We start from the raw sequence: 24629 nt of genomic DNA on the forward strand, positions 1-24629 counted from the left end.
TTTCTTTTGGTGTTTGGTGTCATTTCTATCCCAGCAGAGTGATGCTAAGTGATCCCGACATTGTTTGCAAAAATTGTGCTCCGGTATCGCGCCGATGTCTTTCTTTCAGCCCCGCCTATCGTTTCGATGATGGACATGCTTCTATCCCGAATCGTTTTTTTATTTTGTCATGTTGGCAACCCTTAATGAGCTTAGTTATCAAGAAAGGGCAATGTTAGCAGCCTTAGTTTTTCCCCCGCTATCCTATTTCTTGGACGAGCACAGATCTTTTTCCGTCCGCTTGATAATAATGTGGTTGCAACCTTCGTGTTCCACTACATGATTATCGAGTACGTCCTCGCCTCCAAGCTAGTCCAGGTTGCTACCTGGCTAAGCTAGCACTTGGTTTAACAACGTTTACACCAACTCTTCCACACATTTATTCGTCCTCGTGCACATCGTCACATCATGCTAGATCGTAGAACCGGAGATCCCGCGAGATTTGTGTGCTTAAGTAGGCATGCATATTGTGTGACTAGCAGTAATATGTGACTTTGATTGTGTGTGAATTGATTGTTGTTGTGTGCTTTTGTTTAGTTGAGTTTTCTTTTGCTTCTTTCTTTTTGGGCCCCGGTGTTATATTATTTTTCCCTATAAAGAGTTGCTCATCAACCAACACCAGACTTGAAGAAGTAAAAAGGATTTCAAATATTTGGAAGAAGCTCGGCTAGACATTATGGTCTACCTAATCAACTGCATTATGGCATTAATATCTGCTCAGAATACCAATGGTGTATTGGATTGACTATCAGCCTCAAGTCTACATCAGTACAAAATCCCCACCCAGTAATGATCCAGCCCACAGGAGGACAAGTTAGGTGCAAGATCAACGTTATATTTTCAGACAGAGGTATGGATCATATACAAAGTTTTGGATCAGCAATGAATGATGCTTGAAATATGTTATCATCCGAAATAAAGTCAGAATGTGATATGCTCAAGGAAGACAGTCAAACAAATTTTCTCATGCAAATAATCAGCCACAGAGTATTATGGGCGTGTGTATGGATTTCAGTCTGCATATCAGTATGAAGTTTTGGATATGAGAATCCCAGTATTCTTCCACACGTTATCGGAAGAAATTTATGATGCAAGGCTCCTCAATTTTCCTCAGCATGATATGTGTACAGTTTCCGGCCCACGATACCTCGTCTTTCACAGCAAGATACCTCAGTAAAGGCTTCTCACAGATGGAGTTGCATCTTTCCCAACAAGCAAACCTGAGGAGAAACTTCTCAAGTACGGAACCCAGGCTTCTCCAACACGCTACCTAGGCCGAAGCTTCAAGCAGAAGCTAACGAGTCTTCCTCAACAAGCTACTCGGATGGCTTCTCTCGTAAGCCCCTCACTCCATGTCAGTACCACACTATTGCACCATCCACAATATATATAGGACTAGACTATTTTGTTACCGGTAATACAATAATATTCTGTTACCATCGCGTCTATAAGGTCCCGATCTAAAAAAAGAGCTCCCGACCGATTTGCCCCACCTCCCCACTAATCGCACTCCCACCTTCGGACCAATTCGCCGCCGCACTGCCATGGCCCTCTCGTCCCCGCGCCGCCGCGGTACCTCATCCCAGCCCGGCCGCAGGCCCCCTCCTCTCCGCGGCGCCGTGCCCCCTTCCTCTCTGCGCCGCCGTGCCCCCTCCTCTCGGCGCCGCCGCGCCCCCTCCTCCCTGCGCTGCTGCGCCCCGTCCTCCCCGTGTCGCCGCGCCCCTCCTCCCTGTGTCTCCACGCCCCCTCCTCCCCGCGCCGCCGCGCCCCCCTCCTCCCCACCAGCCAGCGCCCATCCTCCCCGGCTCCCGCCCCCAACCGCCATCCCTCGGTAGCCACCCTACATGTTCCTCCGGCGGGTCTGACAACGCGGATCCGACCGACGTGGTTGGGCGGCAACACTCGCTAGAGTGGGCCTCCTCCGCCTTTGGCCCTCGACAACATTTGTGGGGAGGTCCTTCTCGGTGTTTGGGTGGCACCGTCTGCACCCCCTCTAGCAGTTCGACAGGCGCGGGTGCCTCAGTACAACGACGACGAGCCAGGCGGCCGGCCTCTTTGTGACCTGCTGCCATTCCCCCTCACGCGCTAGCAGACTGATGATGGGAGAGGGAGCCCCGTAGCTCCACCGGCTTCTGCTGCCTGCTGGTACCATTGCTGGTCTCGGTGCCCTGCCCGCTCGCCCATGGCAGCGCAAGTTCGTCCTCGAGCAGTTGAATTTCTGTTTGTTTCTTACTTCTGGTGAAGTAGGTGAGCTGATTTTGTGGCCACTTCTATTGGTTTGTGAGGAATGTAGGGCGAGTACTGATGCTGCTTCCATTGATCTTAGGTGAGCTTGCGAATCTGCAGCACCCTTGGTGATTTTAGTAGTGCTATTAGTCATGGAATTCGAGGGTGTTTGATTTCTATTTTCTTAGATTTTTTAGGTGTCTGAACATGTATCTGTTTAACTGAAAATGAGGTTCTTATGATCATGTTTATTGTTAACTTATTTAGAAAAACCAATTAAGTTATATCAGGAGGGGGAAAGCAATTAACTTATTCAAACATAATTGCATCAGTTCAGACTCGGAGAGGGTGTAAGTGCAGAAGAAAAATTGGTAGCACTAAAGGTTCATGATTGAAAGAGTTGTGAGTTCAACCCATGGTAGTAGACATGTATCATTCCACATGGTGTTTGATTTAATTCGAGGGTGTTTGATTTAATTTTGGACAGTTCGGCTTGTTCTCCCACATGGTAGTAGACATGTATCATTCCGCAGAATGATGCTTTAGCTAGCTCATTTTGTCGTGTGAGATTTTGTTCCTCGGTTCGTATGCTAATTTTCTGGAGGTTCACAACGTCATAGTGGTTCGATTTTTTGTTTGTTGAAATTCTGCTTCAACTTCTGTCAGCTTTTGATTAATCTGCACTTTCTTTTTCTGTAGTTTCTTAACTCTGCATGATGTGAATAGTTGAGTATGTACTAAGTACTCTGCAAAAGTCAGCTCCCTTTTGTTTCCTGTGTATTGGGAGGGCAAAACAACTGCTCTTCTTTGATTGAGGGACAAATGGTCGCCAAAAGATTCCCAATGGAGAGAAAAAGATGGTGGTTTGTTACCATGAAGGAAGTGCTAGTAGTGTAACAAGTACAACTCATCATCGCCCAGTCCAAGGTCAAGTCACTGCCGAAAAATAATTCACTGTAGAGGCCATAAGCCACGTGCAAATTAACCCCGAACTAATGAGCGCAATGGTGGGCCATTAGCTTAATTTCCAGGCTCATGCGACATCTCTGGTCGCGTGGCCAGCACCATTATCTTAAATTTTTGTTTGTGCACTAAGTTTCTTAATGTATTTTGTTTCACAAAAATTTAGTGAAAAATTTACTTCATGTTACTCGTGATCTTGCAACTGTATGTTCACATGTGAAGGCATCTCTCATTGCTTATTGTTACATTAATTTCCATTGTAAGAAAGGTTTACATTAAAAGTAACATCCATATAGGAAAAATGTTTCTATTTTAACACATTTTCTTTGGAAAAAGAGCACTAGTACTCATGACTCGTACTGACAAGGATGCCGTCCACAATTCTGATGAGTCATACTGACAAGGACATAATTATTGTGCAAAATGGAAAAAACAAATGTTTTATAAAGAAATGTGCTTGAAGTTCAATTACTATGGTCTAAAAAATTCAATTACATTGCTAGTGCATTCAAAATTGCTAAATTTAAAAAAATGAAGTTCCTCTTTCAGGATTATGTAAGTTCAAAGTTATTGTATGATGTGTGTGCCATAGTTATCTAAACTTCAATTTTGGCTAATATTCCATTATAGTACTACTGCATATTCACTTCTGATTGCTTCTTGCTGCCACTATTTTTATCATGATTTTGTGTGTCCACCCAGGAGGTTTTTGTTTCTGTAGGTCAGCTGCTCAACAACAGAAGCATGTACCACCCAGTACATGTATTACTATTGCTAAGGTTCAAAAATCTGGACTCAACAAGTTCAACGTTGATGGTACTGTGCACATGCGCTAAGCCGTTCTACAACATAGCGCTAAGCCGTTCTATGCTGCAGCTCGGGAGGTGCTAGCTATTCCCCACCCCCCCTGGACGTTCATCTCCTTATCTTGTGTATATTCAGTTCAACATCTGGTGGTTCTTCAGGTTACCTTAATGTGCATTTTCTGTTCATCTTGCAGGTGAAGGATCTCCCGTTGGGTTCATCTTGCAGGTTTCGTTCAAACTTGGCCACCTAGGCCGTTCAACAGCACCACCAGAGCCCGTTTAGTTGGTGGCGTTCCTGCAGCTGCAGATGTGGTGCTGACAGTACTAGGCATTGGTTGTGTTTGATCAAATTCCTAGGAGCTCCCATGATTTACACATGGAATCCAGATGATTTTGTTTCTTCATCCCCCAAGTACTTCAATGGTGGCTCCTTCCCGGATGGCTCAATTGCTGCTAGATTTAGGTGGGTTGGCTCAATTGCTGTTGGATTTAGGTGGCCAAGTTTGAACGAAAATTACTCATTGATCGTATGTCTAATCGGTTTTTCTTTGTTTACAGAAAAACTAATATATGAGGATTATCTCAGGTTTCTTTTTGAACTTGTAGCATTACTGTACATGAACTTGTACATTACCTTGTTATCAATTTATGTGTATGTGTGTTGGTAACCACGGCTACTAGCTACTAGTTACCGATCTGACCGTTGTATTAGTGCAGCTGCTCTATGTAATTAGCCCCTTGTTGGGTGAATCTTGTACTATTTGCTAGCTTTGGCATTGTAAAAATACAACAAGTTCACAGCTAAAAAAGTTATAAGTTCAACGCAGCGTACTAGATTAGTTTTTTGTTATGGATAGTATAGATGCACATTGTTGTGTAGTACATGTGTCCATTGATGTGTTCACCCCCCGCCTTGCGCAGCAACCTACTGACCGGGCCGAATCCAGCTTCGCCCCCGAGCTTCGTCTTCTTCCTCACCGAGACACGCGACAGCCACCCCAGTTCGGGCGTAGTAAGTACCTCGGTACAAGTTTAAAACGGTGGTCCGTTCAGAATTAAAAAAATGGCAGAAATTCAAATTATAAAGTTCAAGCAAAAAAAAGAAACCCCATGAAAATCCTGCTTAGTAAGTACCTCAGTACAAGTCGTAAAATGAGAGAAGTTCAGAACAACGTTGTCAAAAAATATTGAGTTAAAAAAATAAACAAAACAAACACATTGTTTTTGAATAAAATATCATTTAGTTCGATGATACAAACCATACAAGTACAGGGGCGACGATACAGTAAACCATCGAAAACTTACGAGAAAAATATTACCCAAAAAACAGAGCAAAGTCTAGTTAGTGAAAACACGCTTAGTACAAACCCATGCAAGCATCAATACAAGTACCCCTTTTCGGAACCATTCAAAATTACTGTACAAAAAATAGTTCAGTACAAACATACACATATATCAGTACAACTACTCTCTTTTTCAGATGAGAAAACAACAGGATCCGTCATGCCATATTCAAAATTACTCTTAAACGGTTCCAAAGTAGAGAAAACGTTCAACATGACTAACTTTCGCATTTTCGATAGATATCCAACGGTATATTATTTGCCATATTTCGACAAACTTTTAAAAAAATCGCGTTCAAAAATCAAATTTGACCGTATTCAATTTTTTTAAAACTATAAGGAATTAGAAAAACATTTCTATATAAAAAGTTGCGCGTTTGCCATAGCTTTCCAACGCCATATCATTTGCGTCAATCTGATAAACCGTTTGCAAAAAATCGCGAAAATACGTTTCGCCAAGAATTTCACCGTATTTCAAATTACTTTTAAATCATATAGAATTAGAAAAAGCAATACATATATGGAAGATGTGGATTTTCACCAGCTTTCCAACGCCATCTTGTTTGCTCAATTCTGACAAATCGTTTGAAAATTGAGTCCAAAATACGATTCACGTTTTCAGTTTTGAAAAAAAAACGTTTTTATCAAAACTGCTCTTAAACCATAATGATTTTGCAAAAACATTCAATATACTTGAAATATGATTGTCAAGAGCTTTCCAATAATATATTACATGCCCCATTCCGACAAAAAAATTACAAAAAGAATTTGAACTAAAGAAGACGATCTGTTAAACACAACTGAAAGCATCAGTTCAACCGCTTCGAAAACATCACTACAACCACCCGAAACCGTCTGTTCAAAAAGTGTAACAGAATAATATTCTGTTACGCGTAACAGAATAGCCCAGATGTGTGTGTGTGTATAATATTCTAATAACACCCCTTAAGAGTCTTGTTCTGCTAACACTGCTTATTCTGATAACACCCATCTAACCCACCGAACTGACCCGACCCGCACCACAGAGCCATCTTTGAACTGATCTGAACCGCAAGCGCCAAGAAACCAACCTGCCCCACCCCACCCACTCCACCCTCTCCTCCCACTTACTCCCCCGATCCCCTCTCTGCCTTCTTCCTCCCCTGACCCCCTCCACCTCCTTCCTCCCGGCTCCCCCTCCCCCGGCCAAATCTAGCACAGCCGCCCTAGAGGCCCGTGTGCCACAGCCAGAGCGCTGGGCTGGCCGCCCTCAACGCCTTCCCCCACCGCCACCGGCCGTCTCAGCGCCTACCAACCACCAGATCCAAACAGCACCACCGCGCTTCAACGCCCCACCTTTCTTCTCCACCACCATCCACCTCCTGGCGCCCCACTACCCCCGCCCATCCCGGCGCACCACCACCTCCCACCCCCGCGACGCCCCACCACCCCCACCGCTCCGACACGCCACCACCCCGCGCTGCCTCGCCCCGGCCACCACCACAAGCCACACTCATCGGCCGCCCCGTCCCAACCATCGCGCCACTGCGCAGCAAGAATTGTCGGCTGCCTCACCTCAACCAGTAAGCCGCCGCGCACCACCGACGACCGCCGCCCCACCCCATCCATCACGCCACCTCGGCCGCATCCACCTGGCACCGAAATCACGGATGGGCCGCCTCCCCAGCACCAGCCCATCCGGATCCGGCTGGGCTGCCACCGCGCCCACCTTCCCTTCGCGCCCCTCTCGAGCACCCCTCCTCCCCCCTTCTTCTACTTCGTCGGCGAACAAAAGCCACGGCCACCTCCCCCAAGCGGCCACCGAGTTTCTCCTCCACCTCGCTCCTCCCTGCAACCTCTTGCTGCGCCACGGCGACCGGATCCACCCTCCAGGATCCAGTCAGCGACCTTCCTTCTCCACTGCTTCGACCTGCAGGAGGTTGAGATGGCGCCCATCAGCAGCAGGGAGTCGCCCCACTCCGGGCCTGCTCAGGTTGAGCGGATCCAAGTTTTTTTTAAATTTTTGAGCGGATCCAAGTTGCTGCTCCCCTTCATCATCTCTGGTGTGGGGGTGTCGATGCAGTTTGTTTCCCAAGCGGTGATGCAGTGCAGCACGGCGCTTGATTTTGCCCAGGTCTCTTTTTTGATTTGGGCAGATGTTCAGGTGCAGTCCTCCATTGATTTGGGCAGATGTTCAGGGACAGTTTGCGCGTGCGTATGGTATGTTGGGCATGAGGGCGTGCAGCGATGATATGTAGTCCGCCGGCACACCATGCAGTTCGCATGGTGTGTGCTTGCAAAAATTGCATTTAGGTGCACGCGGACATTCAGTTAATTGGAACGCAATTGCAGTTCGGTGGCGCGGGCGGCATTTATTTTATTTTATTTGTATTGAAAAAAGTCTCACCTCTCGTTAGACATTGCAGCCTATTTTATTTAGAATATGCAGTTTAGTGGCATGTCTACTTTGCAGGTGCAGTACGCCGCTCGAGGTGTGATCTACTGCAGCTCGGCTAGTCCTCAATTGCGGTCCAGCTGATGACAGTGTTGATTTTGTGTGTGTTGCTATGTATACATAATGAATGGATATATATGTTTTGAAGCTCACTTTGTTCTCTCACGTGGTTCACTATATCAATGTAACCCTTGTAGTGCGTTTGGTCCTCGGACGTGGTTCACTTTTGAGAGTCATGATGTTCATTTGCGCACAATGTGGAAGTGTGATCCTTTTTTTAGCAAAACAACAAAAAAGTAATCTGATTCACGTTGATATATGTTGTTCTTTACTTGCCCTCATCTATGCGGTCCACTCGCATTCATAAAAAAAAGTTGAAAAAAGATAACAAAAACATGTGTGAGAAAAATTACGTCCGACAAAAAAAGGTATGCAAGTCGCTTGCCTGTCCGATGTAGTGCGGCTTTCAGTATGAAGCAGTGCGGTCGGCCGTATGATGTTGTTCATCCCGTAAGGGCAAAAAAATGATACGGAAGCGAAGAAAAAGTAATGCGGTTCACTTCTTGATAGTGTTGTGGTTCATTTACACCCGATGTGAAGTGCACTCTACTTTCTCGTCCTTGAAAAAATTACGTTTGACAAAAGAAACCATGCAGTTCTCTTACCCGTCTGATGCAGTGCGGTTTTTCGTCCGATGTAGTGCGTTTTCAGTCGGATGAAGTACCCACGTCCGATGTAGTGTCCGCATTTCGGTAAATTCGAAATTCCTCTTAAACCGTAAAGAATTAGGGAGAGTGTTCTACATGAAAAAGTTGCGCCTCGTTGATATCTTTCCAACGGCGTATCGTTTGAATCATTCCGACCAGCGGTTTGCAAAAATTTCATGAAAAACGGCCGCTGCCACTCGTCGTCCGCCGCACGATTTTCAAAATTAACTTAAAACCGTAAGGAATCTCAAAAATATTTCAACCTATGTAAGCTGCGCCTCGTTCGTAGCTTTCCAACAACGTATCACACGCCTCGTTTCGACAAACGGTTCAAAAACTGGATCGAAAACAGTACCGAAAATTTTAAAAAACTTAAAAAACAGAATTCCACGATTTAGTAAATTTGAAACTTCTCTTAAACCGTAACGAATTAGAGAAAAATTTATATATGGAAAATATGCGCCTCGATGATATCTATCCAACGACGTATCATTTGCTTCATTCCGACAAGCAGTTTAGAAAAAAACGCGAAAAAATGCTCGCTTCCACTCATCATCCGCCGCACCATTTTCAAAACTGCTCTTAAACCGTGTGGAATCTCGAAAAGTGTTCAACATGTCGAAGTTGCGCCTAATCCTTAGCTTTTCAACGGTATATTACATGCCTCATTCTGATAAATGGTTAAAAAATTAGAGTGAAAATAGTACCGAAAAAATAACGCGTGCAGTTTTTCCGATGAGAAGTTCACTCGTGTGAGTACTGCAGCACACTTGGTTCAAAGAATGACGTGCACTTGTGTTCAGCGTGCAGTGCGGAAGTGGTGTGCAGAATAGACCATCTATATATATATATATATATATATGTGTGTGTGTGTGTGTGTGTGTGTGTGTGTGTGTGTGTGTGTGTGATGAGCATGCATCCCCAATCATATCATTTGCTCATATGAGATACGACAATGATCAAGAAGATATACCTAAGAAAGGTACGGATCCAACAAACTCAAAGTTATGCAAAGATAAGTAGAGATACATCTCATGTGATGCAAGGATCGATAAGATCTGGAGATGACAACGCAGAATCCATAGTCTTGACAATGGTCACCAAGGCTATAATTCATTTACCTGACAAGGAGATCTCATGAATTCTTGCCACCCTCTCGTATGGTTGGCCTCAGCAATGAGCTCTGTACAGCTACAAGCCCCGATCATATGTCATATATGTGCGGACCCAGGTCGGAAAACAAGAGCAAAGAATTATGCCAAGAATATTGCACTAATCACATGCAGGATCATACGAAGAATCAAGGACGTGTGTGGCCAAGATGTTTCAGTAAGGTATACTGAGACGAAAATCATGACCAACAAAGGATGAGACTAACAGCAAAGGTATGAAGATTTTACGCGACCATCAGGGTCCGGATACCCAAGTCAGTTGAAAGCCGTAATTACATATGAAGCCACAAAGGCATACCCTCAAAGGATTACTCTATTCTACAAGGACTTCATATCCTGCTAACCCGCTTAAAAATGGTTAGTGCAAAATAACCAAGTCTGTTCTATCAGATCCAAGATTCTTTGCAACCTCAGCAGTTTGATTTTAGTGGCAGCATGAAAGCATCTCACAGCCTATTACCACAGTTGGGTATACAGACAAAATGGGTATATCAAAAGCCGAACCATCATCTCAGACCAGGCATACTCACTAATGGAACCAAGTACACGGACAACCTATCATGAAAAGTATCTTCCCGCTAGAAAAACTGTCAGGACAGTCTCAAGATGCTAATGTTTGAGGTTGATACAACTATAAATCCATACCCCATTATATTGCTCATGACAGAAGGCAGTCAAATACTTGGTACAAATCTCGTGCTCGAGACGAAGAAACAAGTCAGGATAAATCAGTACCACTTGTGAACAGTCAGATCCCATCAGGAGAATGGCCAGGATTCTCAACATTTATTGAACCCAGAAGGCCTGCATTTATTCAAAGCAACCCCATGGCATAAGTAAAAAGGTTTTCATGACCAAAGGAAAAATTTATGCTCAGATCCATTGGATATCACCACAGATATGAGAGAATCAATGTCAGCAAAAGGATTTGGTATATGAGCAAAAACCAGTCAGAATTTGGGGTAGGTGAAGCAAACCACCCCAGAGCAAGGTAAGTAAATCATATGAAATTCTTGAGGGGACAATAAATAAAGGAAATGGATACCCGAGTTGGAAACGGTGTCCTCAAGTCATACTTGTTCCCTGAGCAACCAAATCTCAAGAATGAGATTTCTTTAAGGGGGTAAGAGTTTTAACAGCCTGGCTTTTGGCCCTTTTCTTTTTTACTTTGATTTATCTCGTTTTTGCTCTGTTTTTCTTTTTGGAGTGGTTCTATGGCCTTGCCACCTAGGAAATCATCCTCAATCCCCCTCCGAAGTGGCTCATCATTCTCAAAACTTTGCCAAGATCATGTCACTTCACTCCTTGACCAAAACCTAAAATCCTTTTCTAAGGAATATTCCTTTTTCTACTAAAGGAATAACCCTATCTGCCCTAGGTTGTGAAGCAACCTATATTTATGTCCACCCGAAAATTCCCAAATAATTCTCATAATTGCTTTGGGTCATATATTGCTCAAATATGCCCAAACGTTTCCTTGGCCAGATCAAAAATAATTCCCCAATATTCCATTTTCTATTCTGCCCTGAATGGCACTTTGTGAATGAAGTGTCATTTATGTTTTTCTAATTGCTCCCAAACTTTTTGGGCATGCTTATATATCCAAATCATTGCCTCATGCACAATTCAACTTCATTTGCCTAGCCAATCTTCTTCAGTGATTTTTCAAAGTTTCTGTCAGACAGAAGGCTTTGTGAAGGAATTACTAGCTAGGAGTCTCCAAATGAGTTGAACTTTTTCACACTCCCTCACGTGCTTATATTAATCACTTCCACCCATTTCCATCCCCATCCAATCATCTATGTGAGCAGGACCAAATCTTTGATTTTGGCAATATTTTCAGGTTGTGAAGCAAGTGTATTTTATATTGCTTCAAAAATTCTGATAAATTACCAGATCATTCTCCTACCCATAAAACTTCTCTCCACCCAATTTGGGATCATTTCATTGAGCCATTTGATCACCAAAATTATTCCAATTTTTTGAACAGTGAGGAGGTTTGTGAAGCAAGTACCATTTTGGCTTGTCCATTTGGTATGAGCTTTTTACAGCATCATCACCTGTCCAAATCATCATGATCTACCCAATTTGAGCTCAAGTGGATACTCCAAGTGAGTGCATAACCTTAATTTAGTATCTAACCAGATTTGGCAGTTGCAAAGCAACTATATTAAATGTTGGTCCAAATATTCTCAAAACCTCCAGGATCATGGTCCTTCCATAGTCAATCACCCTAGACAACAACATTTGACCCAATCAATTCCCTGTTGATCAGCAGTGCACGGCCAAGTTCGATGCAACAAACTTTAGTCATCCCTCACGTCTCTCCAGAGCTGCTTTTGTCGATCCATCAACTCTCTCAGCCTCTATTATGCACAGACTAGTCACCAGACAACTCTTCGCAGCCTCTCTTGTCCTCTTTGTGCCAGTGCCCGTGGTGACTACCCCCTTGGCATGTTATTCCACGCGCTTTCGTAGCGTTGGCCATGCTCTGGGCGTCGGGATGCGCCGGCCAGCTCTGCCTCAATGGAGTTCGCGTGTCCTAGCTTGCTGACCTGACTCCCCCTCCCTCACCCACCACCCTCAACCCCCTGCCCCCTCCAGAAACTACCTTGCCGAAGCTAGCCGACGTGTGGCCATGGGTGCACCGTGCCCTGTTGGCTCTGTCTTCATCTCGGCCTCTTCCTCCTGCTCTCCCTTGGCCTCCTCTGCCCCGTGAAGCTTGCCAGCGAACCCTCATCGTGTTCCCGTGCCCGCCCATGCTCGATGAGCTCGTCAGAGCCTCGGCCGGACATGCCCGGTGGCATCCATTGCGATAGCTCCTTCCCCTTGGCTATTTAAGCAGCCCTCAGGCCACCCGACCATGCCAAGCTCTTCGCCTCACTCCCTCAATCCTCCTCGACCCCTCAAGCAAGGCCCAAGATGCCTCCTTCCCCTCCACGGTCACCATTGACGCCGGTGACCTCCGCCCAAATTAGCGCCAACCCGAGTCTTCTCCTCCTTCTTCCATCTCCAGTAGACCACCTGGAGCACCCTGAGCATCCCCAACTCTTCGCTTTATTCTCGGGTGGCTGTTTGCCATGATTTCCGCCGACGCTCAAAGCTGTCATCCGCCGTGGCTGGAGTCCCACTTGGTCGAGCCCTCCCCGGTGGCCGCGCCCTGCTTGGATCGGGCCGTCTTGGCCTCCCGAGTGCAACTGTAGTCTGGGCGCTCTGAAGGGTGGCCGGAGCCGGCTGGATGAGCCCTCCATTGGGAACGAGATGAAGAAGTTGACCCCTCCCTGCCATCTGGCCATCGGCCCTACAGACCCCACTAGTCAGCCGCACACCCGTTGACCCGGCGCTGCCGAGTGAGATAAGTGGAGACAGTTTTCCGTTTATATGCTTTCCTATATTGAAAACGCACTTTGCTCAGTTCTTGGCTGAATTATGTTTTCTCTGCAGCGAAGGCATATTCTAGGAAATGTGCTTTCTCTTTTTACAGCCGCTGTCTAAAACCCTTATTTTGTGAATGTTTGTCAGTTAAGAGCAGAAAAGCACAATTTCTGTTAGTTTTTCTCCCTAACGAACGAACGGCCACAACTTTTTACCCGCAACTCCAAATGAGGTGATTCCAAAGCCCACTTCTTTGTATCATTGAGCTCATTCTGTTGGTCACACTTTCACAATGTTTTGACATTCCGAAAATGACCATTTTTCGCCTGCCCTTATTCAGCCCCCTCCGAGAGAGTACGATTTCTGGCGATTCTTTCCGCGAGTTTCTCGCACTTTCTCCTGGTGAATCTTGCCACCCCAGGCAAGCCACACCCTCCATTTGCAGCATTGTAATGCAGTGACATGGTTTAAATTATTTGAACTTGTTTAAAAATATTGTTGTAGCTACTTGTGAGTTGTCATGGCATTTCTTGGAATTGTTTTGATCTTGCTATTGCCATGATATTGCTTGGAGTTCTAGGACTAATGTTTTGTGGCTTATGTGGATGACGCGTTGCCTTTGGATTATTAGTGGCTGATGTTATGATTATTTTCATGTTGATATCTGCTATTATATTTTGGGGTATTACTTGGATTGTCATGTTGCCATTTGATTATTAGTGGCTAGAATTGTTTTTGCCATGATGATAGTTGATATTATACTTTGGAGTATGAGTTTGCAGATGATGCTTGCATGTGGATCTTAGCTGGATAGCTAGTTCTTGCTATTGGGATAGTAGCATTATCGTTCTTGGATTCATCATGATAGTAGTGTCATGTTGCCCTTGGAGTATTATGTTATAGCTAGGTCATTATTTGGATAATTTTTTGGATTTTTCTATGACTTGGATTACATGTTGGTAGATGATACCTAAGTTGGTCAGGTGCTACCGAACTGGGCTTTTCTAGTGCAACTACATTTGCCTTTTACGGGAAGGGCCCTAATGCGGTCTAATGTCATGTCTCTCACTGGTGCCTCCAACAAGGGAAGGTTATGGGCGCGCACTACCCTGATCAGGTAGGCGGACATAAGCCTTCTGTGCCCGTTGTTTTTGTGTACCCGGGTTGTCCCTGTTTGGGACTGTTTTTGTTTTGCCACGACGGTGGCCGTTGATGCCTTTGGAAGGCATAGGGCCACCCATGACTTATCCCAGAGGGGAGTTGGTCGGAGTGGTCGGGAGAGTGTCATGGCAGTAGATCGGTTTTGTCGGAACGCCGTTGGTCCACCCAAATGGGAGTGCGAGACCATGGGTTCCGTTGTGTGGGTACAGTGTGCTAACCTCTGTAGAGTGTGTGTTTAATCTATCGATAGATGCGTCCTCGGTCATGGGAACAAGTTCGTGCTAGGTCACACCGTTCGATCAACACTCATGTGATGGAATGACTTATAAGTGATTTATATGCTGATATATTGTGAGCAGTAACAGTTTGGTAGGATGATGATGATGATGTTGGGATGATCTCAAGGAAGATCATTCAGTTGTGATATGGTCATGAGGTGAGCATGTGGATGATTTGATCACGAGATGATCAGATGGATCACGAGGTGATCGAGATGGTATATTGCTTGGCGGGATAGCCAAGAGTGAGATTGTTATTGAGATCTGAGCTAGTGGTTTATCAGTATTGTAGTAGTTTCATATCATGCTTAGTAGTTGCTTTTGCATCATAGTAGTAGTTAATTAATTAATCTACTAATGCTGTTGTTGTTTTGCCTTGATGCGTGTGGTTGTTGTGAGCTTGCAAGTACATTCAATGTACTGACCTGGCGTGTCATGCCAGATTGCAGGTGATGCCTTGGTTGATTGATTGTTTGTCGAGGTTCCACGCGTGCGAGCTAGATCGTGTCCCAGCCAGAGTCCATGTGGAGTGGAGTTCACCACCTTCGTCGTTGTTCCGCTGCTAGAAGATTTCCGCTGCTACGAGTTGTTACACTGCTAGCATAGAGAAAGTGTGGTATCACAGGCGTAGTGTCGTCGTGTTGATGTGAACCGTTGTAACATCAGACCTTTGTATTTATCCTTTGTAATAAGAGCTGATTTGTTCTATATCAAGCAGTGCGGTATTCCAAAAGACTTCATCTCAATCTTTGGGCTGGAATACGGGGCATTCCGGTTTCTCTGAGATGGGGTGCCACAGAGCCGGTGTTAGTGCTATGCCTCTCTTTATGTCATAGACTTGATTTGAATAAGTTGACAACTACTGAAATCTCTTTGCAAATGGCCGATAAATCAACTGTTATACCCGTTGGTATTTGTGAGGATGTGGCTGTTGTGGTTGCAAACATTACTATTTTAACGGACTTTGTTATTCTTGATATTCCCGAGGACGACAGTATGTCGATCATCCTTGGTAGACCTTTTCTAAATACTATAGGGGCTGTTATTGATTGCAACAAAGGCAATGTCACTTACCATGTTAATGGTAATGAGCATACGGTACACTTTCTGAAGAAACAACCTCAAGTTCATAGTATCAATTCTATTGGAAAAATTTCAACTATTATTATTGGAGGTTTTGAATTCCCTCTTCCTACTGTCAAAAAGAAATATGATATTCTTATTGTTGGGGACATGCATATCCCCATTGAGGTAACATAGTGTTATTCGAAAATTGCCCGGTTTCATGTTATTCGGAAGAAGTTTGTTAACAAGACTTGATCAACCTTGTTAGTGGATTCCTTTTGATGAACATGAGATGGATGAAGTTAGAAAGCACAACCTTCTGTACCCTCCTTTTACCTTCTGCTATTTAGATTTAATAAAGCAAAAATATTATTTTCTGTCAGTTTTCCGAATTATCCATGTAATAAAAAATACCCTGAAAATAAAAGTTCTCCAAATGTCCTAAAAATTGGATATGATTTTTTTTAGAATATTTGAGAATTTCTGGCACTTAGAACACACCAGGGGGACCCACCATTTGGTCACGAGGGTGGAGGGCGCGCCCTACCCCCTGGGTGTGCCCACCTGCCTTATGGGCCCCACGTGCCCCCCTCCACTTATTCCAGCACCCACACACTTCGTCTTCCTCCAGAAAAAATCATCTCGTAGCTCAAACTCGTGTTCTTGCTCGTTTTGCTGCCGTTTTCGATCACCTTGCTCAAAGCTCCATTCACAAAACTATTTTGGGGGATTGTTCTTCGGTATGTGACTCCTCCAATTGTCCAATTAGTTTTTGTTCTACTGCTTTATTTATTGCAAACTCTTGTTGCTGAGGTGACCCTGTTCTTAAGCTTGCATGCCAAATTTATATGGTCCAAAGTAGTTTTAATGCATGATATAGCCTCTAGGCACTGTGGGAGTAGTTGGTATCAATCTTGTTGAGTTTGGTTCACTTTTATTTTGAGTCACTTAAAATTTCAGAAATTTTTTAGAGGAGAAAAATGTTTAGGAAAATGTACCAAGGTGGTTCTTCAAGGAAGCAAGCACCGAGGCTCGCGATACGTGATCCGGACCTTGAACCACCAAGGGAAGCACAAGTGCGGCCTTGTGAATGGCCGTCGGATCAGTTTATGGTCCAAGTAGGCTTCAAGTATGAATTTGATGCATATGTACGTAATGTTGATCTTGAGGACTTCGTATCACATAAGTGCCGACAATATTATTACCTCACTGATTCCTTTGTGAGGAGGTTTAAATTTTCATCCAATCACAACACTCACACTGTTATATTTGACCTCTATGATAAATCATATACCATGGATCTTGAAGATTTAAATGCTGCTTGCCAAATCCCACAGTGGGGCATCTTTAGTGAACCTCACAAATCTGAATATAATGATTTCCTTGCTAGTATCACTGTGGGAGAAACTAGAGATATCACACAAGCTACCATAGGGAGCATTCATTTTCCTTCCATACATTACTTTGCTCTCGTTATAGTTAGATGCATTAACGATAAAGATGAGCTTTGTCACATGTGCGTCCCAGATCTTAGTGTCCTCAAAAGTGCAGTATTAGGCGATAAACGATATAACTTGGGGGCCATTGTTGCACGAAGGTTACATCTTAATGGTAAAAATGGAGATTTATTTGGTGGAATTTATGCAACTCGCTTAGCTGATTATCTTGGTGTAGCCATAAATTAAAATGATATTGAGTTGCCACCTGCTTTTCTAGATTATAGTGCTATGGTTTGCCACCAGTTTCTTGAGAGGAACGAATAGTCCCTCCAGTACCGACTAATCTTTGACAGACGGAGGTCTGTCCATATTAATCTCCCTGCTCCTACTTTCTTTAACTTTCAGGCAAATGGGAGATATTTTATAACCAGGGAGGAGGCAAATGAATATGAGAGGAGGACAGAGGCGGATCGCCTCTAGGCTGCAGCTCTCCACGCAGTAGCTACTGCATCTCAGTACAACCGTGACTATAACTTTGGATATCCTCCAGGCCAGCCATGGCCATAGACCAACTTAGGCCAAAAGCCTAAGCTTGGGGGAGTACATATTTCTCATCGACATTACATTCATGTTCACACACTCATTCTAGTTGTCGGTGTTCATAATTTTTCATTGTACTATCCATGCTAGTTTATTTTCTTTTCTTGCTCTCTTCTTGTGTGTTTGAAAAACCTTGAGAAAAAACCAAAAAATAATTAGTTGTAGCTTTTAGCTAGTTTACTTTCCATGCTTGTAGTAGTAGTGTTAAAAGAAAACCCCAAAAAGATTTCTAGTTCTTCTTTTGCTTGTTGGGAGCTTTCCCGTGTAAATAGTTTTATTTTTCTTTGAAGTTCTTTTCTTTTGTTTGGGGGTCTAGAGGAGAAGACCACGATGAAAATATTGAGTGGCTCTCATATGCATTCTTGTTGATCTAAGCAAGAGCCCATATTACCTTCTCTTCTCCTTTGAATCAAATGTTTGGAGATTCTAGCTTAGTCCAATGCACATGCACTATTATTATTACGCACACCATTTGGTCATGCAAGTGAAAGGAAATAATGACGATATATGATGAAATGATTGAGATGAGAGAAGTTGTGAACTCGACCTATCTTGTTTTTTGTAAATATGATCAGTTCATTGTTCCTAATTCAGCCCATTATGAACGAAACATGTTTGCAATGACAATTAGAGATTATAGTTATTCATGTCGTGCTTAATTAGCTAGGAGTTTATAATGGTTTACCTTGCGTGCCAACATGCTATTAAAATGGTTGTGATGTGGTATGATAGGGTGGTATCCTCCTTTGAATGATTCAAGTGGCTTGACTTGGCACATGTTCACGCATGTAGTTGAAACAAAATCAACATAGCCTCCATGATATTTATGTTCATGGTGATTTATATCCTACTCATGCTTGCACTCATTGTTGGTTAATCTTAATGCATGTTCATGACTGTTGTCGCTCTCTAGTTGGTTCGCTTCCCAGTCTCTTTCTAGCCTTCACTTCTACTAAGCGGGAATACTGCTTGTGCATCCGCTTCCATAAACCCGAAAGTTATTCCATATGAGTCCACCATACCTTCCTATATTCGGTATTTACCTGTCGTTCCAAGTAAATTTGTATGTGCCAAACTCTAAACCTTCAAATGAAATTTTGTTTTGTATGCTCGAATAGCTCATGTATCAACTAGGGTTGTCTATATCTTCCATGCTAGGTGGGTTATTCTCACGATGAGTGGACTCCGCTCATCATTCACGAGAAAATGGCTGGTAACCGGGATGCCTAGTCCCATGCTCAAATCAAATCAAAATATTTGCAAACAAACCCCCCCAGGATTGCGGTTAGTTGGACGGTACCCGTTGTTTCGGACCAGCCGCGGAATGTGCTCGTTGGTGGTGGGGGAGTATAAACTTTACCATTCTGTTTGGGTACCGCCTATAATGTATGTAGCATGGAAGATATCGAGAACTCTTGGTTGTTATGTTGACAATGAAAGTATGCCACTCAAAATATTATGTATCTCTGTTTTAAAACTCGAGCTCTGGCACCTCCGCAAATCCCTGCTTCCCTCCGGAAGGGCCTATCTATTTACTTCTATGTTGAGTCATCATCCTCTTACTAAAAAGCACCATTTGGAGAGCACCGCTGTCATTTTCATGCATTGCTATTAATTTACATTGAGTATGACTGTGACTGGATCTCTTTTGCCATGAATTACAATGTTTAGTTAGTCCTTGATCTTCAGGGGTGCTCTGCATTTATGTTTTGCGGTCTTAGAAAGGGCTAGCGAGATACCATCTTGTTATATCATATTATGATTGTTTTGAGAAAGTGTTGTCATCTGATATTTATTATTATTGCTCGCTAGTTGATTATGCCATTGATATGAGTAAACACGAGACCTAAATGTTATTGTGAATACGGTTAGTTCATAATCTTTGCTGAAACCTTGAATGCTGACTTTACATATTTGCAACAACAAGATCAAACAGAGTTTGTAAAAGTTTTTCTTTTTCACTTTCTGTTTGTCAACTGAATTGCTTGAGGACAAGCAAAGGTTTAAGGTTGGGGGAGTTGATACGTCTCCAACGTATCTACTTTTCTAAACACTTTTTCCTTGTTTTGGACTCTAACTTGCATGATTTGAATGGAACTAACCCGGACTGACGCTGTTTTCAGCAGAATTGCCATGGTGTTATTTTTGTGCAGAAATAAAAGTTCTTGGAATGACCTGAAACTCCACGGAGTCACGTTTTGGAATTAATAAAAAATATTGGCACAAGAATCAACACAGGGGGACCCACACCCTGTCCACGAGCGTGCAAGGCGCGCCCCCCTGCCTTGTGGGTCCCCTGGACCTCCACCGACGTCAACTCCAACTCTATATATTCACGTTCGGGGAGAAAAAAATCAAAGAGAAGGATTCATCGCGTTTTACGATACGGAGTCACCGCCAAGCCCTAATCTTCCTTGGGACGGCTGATCTGGAGTCCGTTCGAGGCTCTGGAGAGGGGAATCCGTCGCTGATGGAGTCCTGGACTAGGGGGTGTCCGGATAGCCGAACTATCATCATCGGCCGGACTCCAAGACTATGAAGATACAAGTTTGAAGACTTCGTCCCATGTCCGGATGGGACTTTCCTTGGCGTGGATGGCAAGCTTGGCGATACGGATATGTAGATCTCCTACCATTGTAACCGACTCTGTGTAACCCTATCCCTCTCCGGTGTCTATATAAACCGGATGGCTTTAGTCCGTAGGACGAACAACAATCATACCATAGGATAGCTTCTAGGGTTTAGCCTCCTTGATCTCGTGGTAGATCTACTCTTGTAACACACATCATCAATATTAATCAAGCAGGACATAGGGTTTTACCTCCATCAAGAGGGCCCAAACCTGGGTAAAACATCGTGTCCCTTGTCTCCTGTTACCATCCGCCTAGACGCACAGTTTGGGACCCCCTACCCGAGATCCGCCGGTTTTGACACCGACATTGGTGCTTTCATTGAGAGTTCCTCTGTGTCGTCGCTGATAGGCTCGATGGCTTCTTCGATCGTCATCAACGACGCAGTCCAGGGTGAGACCTTCCTCCCCAGACAGATCTTTGTATTCCGCGGCTTCGCACTGCGGGCCAATTCGCTTGGCCATCTGGAGCAGATCGAAAGCTACGCCCCTGGCCGTCAGGTCAGATTTGGAAGTTTCAAATTCATGGCTGACATCCGCGGGACTTGATCTTAGATGGATTCGAGCCACAGCCAAGCGCGCCGCACTGTCACGACGGGCATGATTTAGCTCTGCCGCCGGACAGTACCCTGGAGGCCGCACTCGAGCCCGCTCCGATCTTCAATTCGGAGCTGGCTGCGCAGATCGACGACGGATGGCTAGACGCCGCCTCGGGGGCTGCAACCTCTACGGTGATAGAGCCGAACACTAACCTTGTCCCTCATGAAGCTCGTGACTCCGAGGTGCCGGACTCCTTGCCGGACTCCGAACCTCCCGCGCCCCCTCCGATCGGATCAGATTGGGCGCCGATCATGGAGTTCACCGCAGCGGACATCTTTCAACACTCACCTTTCGGCGACATCTTGAGTTCGCTAAAGTATCTCTCGTTATCAGGAGAGCCCTGGCCGGACTGCGGTCAGGACGGTTGGGATGCGGACGACGAAGAAATTCAAAGCCCACCCACCACCCACTTGGTAGCCACTGTCGATGATCTAACCGACATGCTCGACTACGACTCCGAAGACATCGACGGTATGGACGACGATGCCGGAGACGACCAAGAACCGGCGCCCACCGGGCACTGGAAAGCCACCTCATCATATGACATATACATGGTGGATATCCCAAAGGATGGGAATGGCGAAGGAACAGCGGAGGATGACCCCTCCAAGACACAGCCCAAGCGCCGGCGTCAGCGGCACCACTCTAAATCCCGCCACAGCAAGAATGAAGATTCCGGCACCAGAGATAATAATACACCGGACAGTGCCGAAGACAACCCACTCTAGCAAGATCCAGCGCAGGAGGACGGAGACGCCAGCCCTCATGAGAGGGCGGCAGAAGAAGAGGTAGAGGATTATATGCCTCCCTCCGGAGACGAGGCAAGCCTCGACGACGATGAATTCATCGTGCCTGAGGATCCTGTCGAACAGGAGCGTTTCAAACGTAGGCTTATGGCCACGGCGAATAGCCTGAAGAAAAAGCAGCAATAGCTTAGAGGTGATCAAGATCTGCTAGCCGACAGATGGACGGAAGTCCTTGCGGCCGAAGAGCATGAGCTCGAACGCCCCTCCAAAAGCTACCCTAAATGCAAGCTGCTCCCCCGATTAGAGGAGGAGGCATATGAACCCGCATCACCAGGAGACAATACGGCTGATCGACCACCCTGTGGTCGCGACAGAGAGGCCTCTAGGCCCTTCACTAGACCCGTACCCCGGCATCGCTCGAAAAGCACAAGGCCACAGGGGAACGCTCCGGACTTGCGAGATATATTGGAGGATAGGGCAAGACAATCAAGATCGATCTATGGATCGCGTGGGCGCCCCATGATACGTGACGACAACCATCGCGCCGGACACAGTAAGTCCGGCCGGGCCGAACAAAACAGACAAAGCTCTTTTGAGCTCCGTCGTGATATCGCCCAGTACAGAGGCGCCGCACACCCACTATGCTTCACAGATGAAGTAATGGATCATCAAATCCCCGAAGGGTTTAAACCCGTGAATATTGAATCTTACGATGGCACAACAGACCCCGCGGTTTGGATCGAAGACTATCTCCTTCACATCCACATGGCCCGCGTTGACGATCTTCACGCCATCAAATATCTCCCCCTCAAGCTTAAAGGACCAGCCCGGCATTGGCTTAACAGCTTGCCAGCAGAGTCAATTGGGAGTTGGGAAGACCTGGAAGCCGCATTTCTCGATAACTTCCAAGGCACGTATGTGCGACCACCAGACGCTGATGACCTCAGCCACATAATTCAGCAGCCAGACGAATCGGCCAGACAATTCTGGACACGGTTCTTAACCAAGAAAAACCAAATCGTCAACTGTCCGGATGCGGAGGCCCTAGCGGCCTTCAAGCATAATATCCGCGACGAGTGGCTTGCCCGGCACCTAGGACAGGAAAAGCCAAAATCCATGGCAGCCCTCACATCACTCATGACCCGCTTCTGCGCGGGTGAGGATAGCTGGCTAGCACGCAGCAATAACCTTAGCAAAAATTCTGGCAGTCCGGATTTCAAGGACCGTAATGGCAGGTCGCGTCGCAACAAAAACAAACGCCGAATTAACGGCGATAACAGTGAAGATACGGTAGTCAATGCCGGATTCAGATGCTCTAAACCCGGTCAGCGGAAAAAGCCATTCAAAAGAACTACTCCGGGTCCGTCCAATTTGGACCGAATACTCGACCGCTTGTGCCAGATACATGGTACCCCCGAAAAGCCAGCTAACCACACCAACAGGGACTGTTGGGTATTCAAGCAGACAGGCAAGTTAATTGCCGAAAACAATGACAAGGGGCTGCATAGCGATGACGAGGAAGAGACCCGACAGCCGAACAATAGAGGACAGAAGGGTTTCCCCCCACAGGTGCGGACGGTGAACATGATATATGCAATGCACATACCCAAAAGGGAGCGGAAGCGTGCACTCAGGGATGTATACGCGATGGAGCCAGTTGCCCCGAAGTTCAATCCATGGTCTTCCTGCCCGATCACTTTTGACCGAAGGGACCACCCCACCAGCATCCGCCATGGCAGATTCGCCGCATTGGTCCTAGACCCAATCGTCGATGGATTTCACCTCACGAGAGTCCTGATGGACAGCGGCAGCAGCCTGAACCTGCTTTATCAGGACACAGTGCACAAAATGGGCATAGACCCCTCAAGGATTAAACCTACCAAGACGACCATTGAAGGCGTCATACTAGGGGTAGAAGCCAATTTTACAGGCTCAGTTACACTGGAAGTGGTCTTCGGATCCCCGGATAACTTCCAAAGCGAGGAGTTAATCTTCGACATAGTTCCGTTCCGCAGCGGCTATCATGCCCTGCTCGGACGTACCGCGTTTGCAAAGTTCAACACGGTGCCGCACTACACATACCTCAAACTCAAGATGCCAGGCCCTCGAGGAGTCATCACGGTCAACAGAAACACTGAACGTTCTCTCCGCACGGAGGAACATACAGCGGCTCTCGCGGCAGAAGTGCAATGCAGTCTCTTAAGGCAATTCTCGAGTCCGTCCGTTAAGCGGCTGGACACAGCTAAGCGCGCCTAGAGTAACCTACAACAAGACCACCTGGCACGTTCCGAGCACGCGTAGCAGTGCGGCCCCATCCCCAGCCCCTGTAAAACGTCAAGACAGGTCCTTCGCGTACACCATTATGCTCTGAAGATACCATGGGCACGGGGAGAGGGGCGCGACCACGATAGGCCCAGACTGCGGCTCAACCACACTAGGGGATCTCAAGTGTGTCGTTCTTTTTTTCCTTTTTATTTTTACCCACAGGACTCCGTTCGCAAAGGCCCTGTCCGGCAGTAGACCTGCCGAACTCACGATGCAACAGCCAGGGAAGAAGAAAGGCTACAACGAATATCCAGGTGGTCTCCATTACGAGCCTTAAATCTGTTTTATGCACCATTCCGCAGCCTACCCCTGGAGGGGGACATGTTTAACAGTCCCATCCCTTGCTTATCGCACCATTTGTATCGTTCTGCACTTATAGCAGTTTTTCTTGAATAAGTAATGCAACACCTTTTTGCTTCCAATTGCATTTCTCTTTTTATACATATGTTCATTTGTGACATGTCGCATCCGTACATTTTGGTACGGCTAAATACACCAGGGGCTTATGTTTCCCGCATCATGGTGTGATAAGTCCGAACAATTTCACAAGTGCGGCACCCCGAACTTATAGCATTATATGCATCAGCTCCGAATCATGTCTTGGGTCAATAGTTGGGTTTGCCCGGCTCCCATGTTTTGGTACCTTACGTTCCGTTGTATCGGCTAAGGTAGCACTGGGAGAACCACTGCGATTGCGCCCCAGTTGAGCTGGGTTAACGCC

Source organism: Triticum aestivum, chromosome 1B, assembly GCF_018294505.1.
Source record: "Triticum aestivum cultivar Chinese Spring chromosome 1B, IWGSC CS RefSeq v2.1, whole genome shotgun sequence".
NCBI lineage: Eukaryota > Viridiplantae > Streptophyta > Magnoliopsida > Poales > Poaceae > Triticum > Triticum aestivum.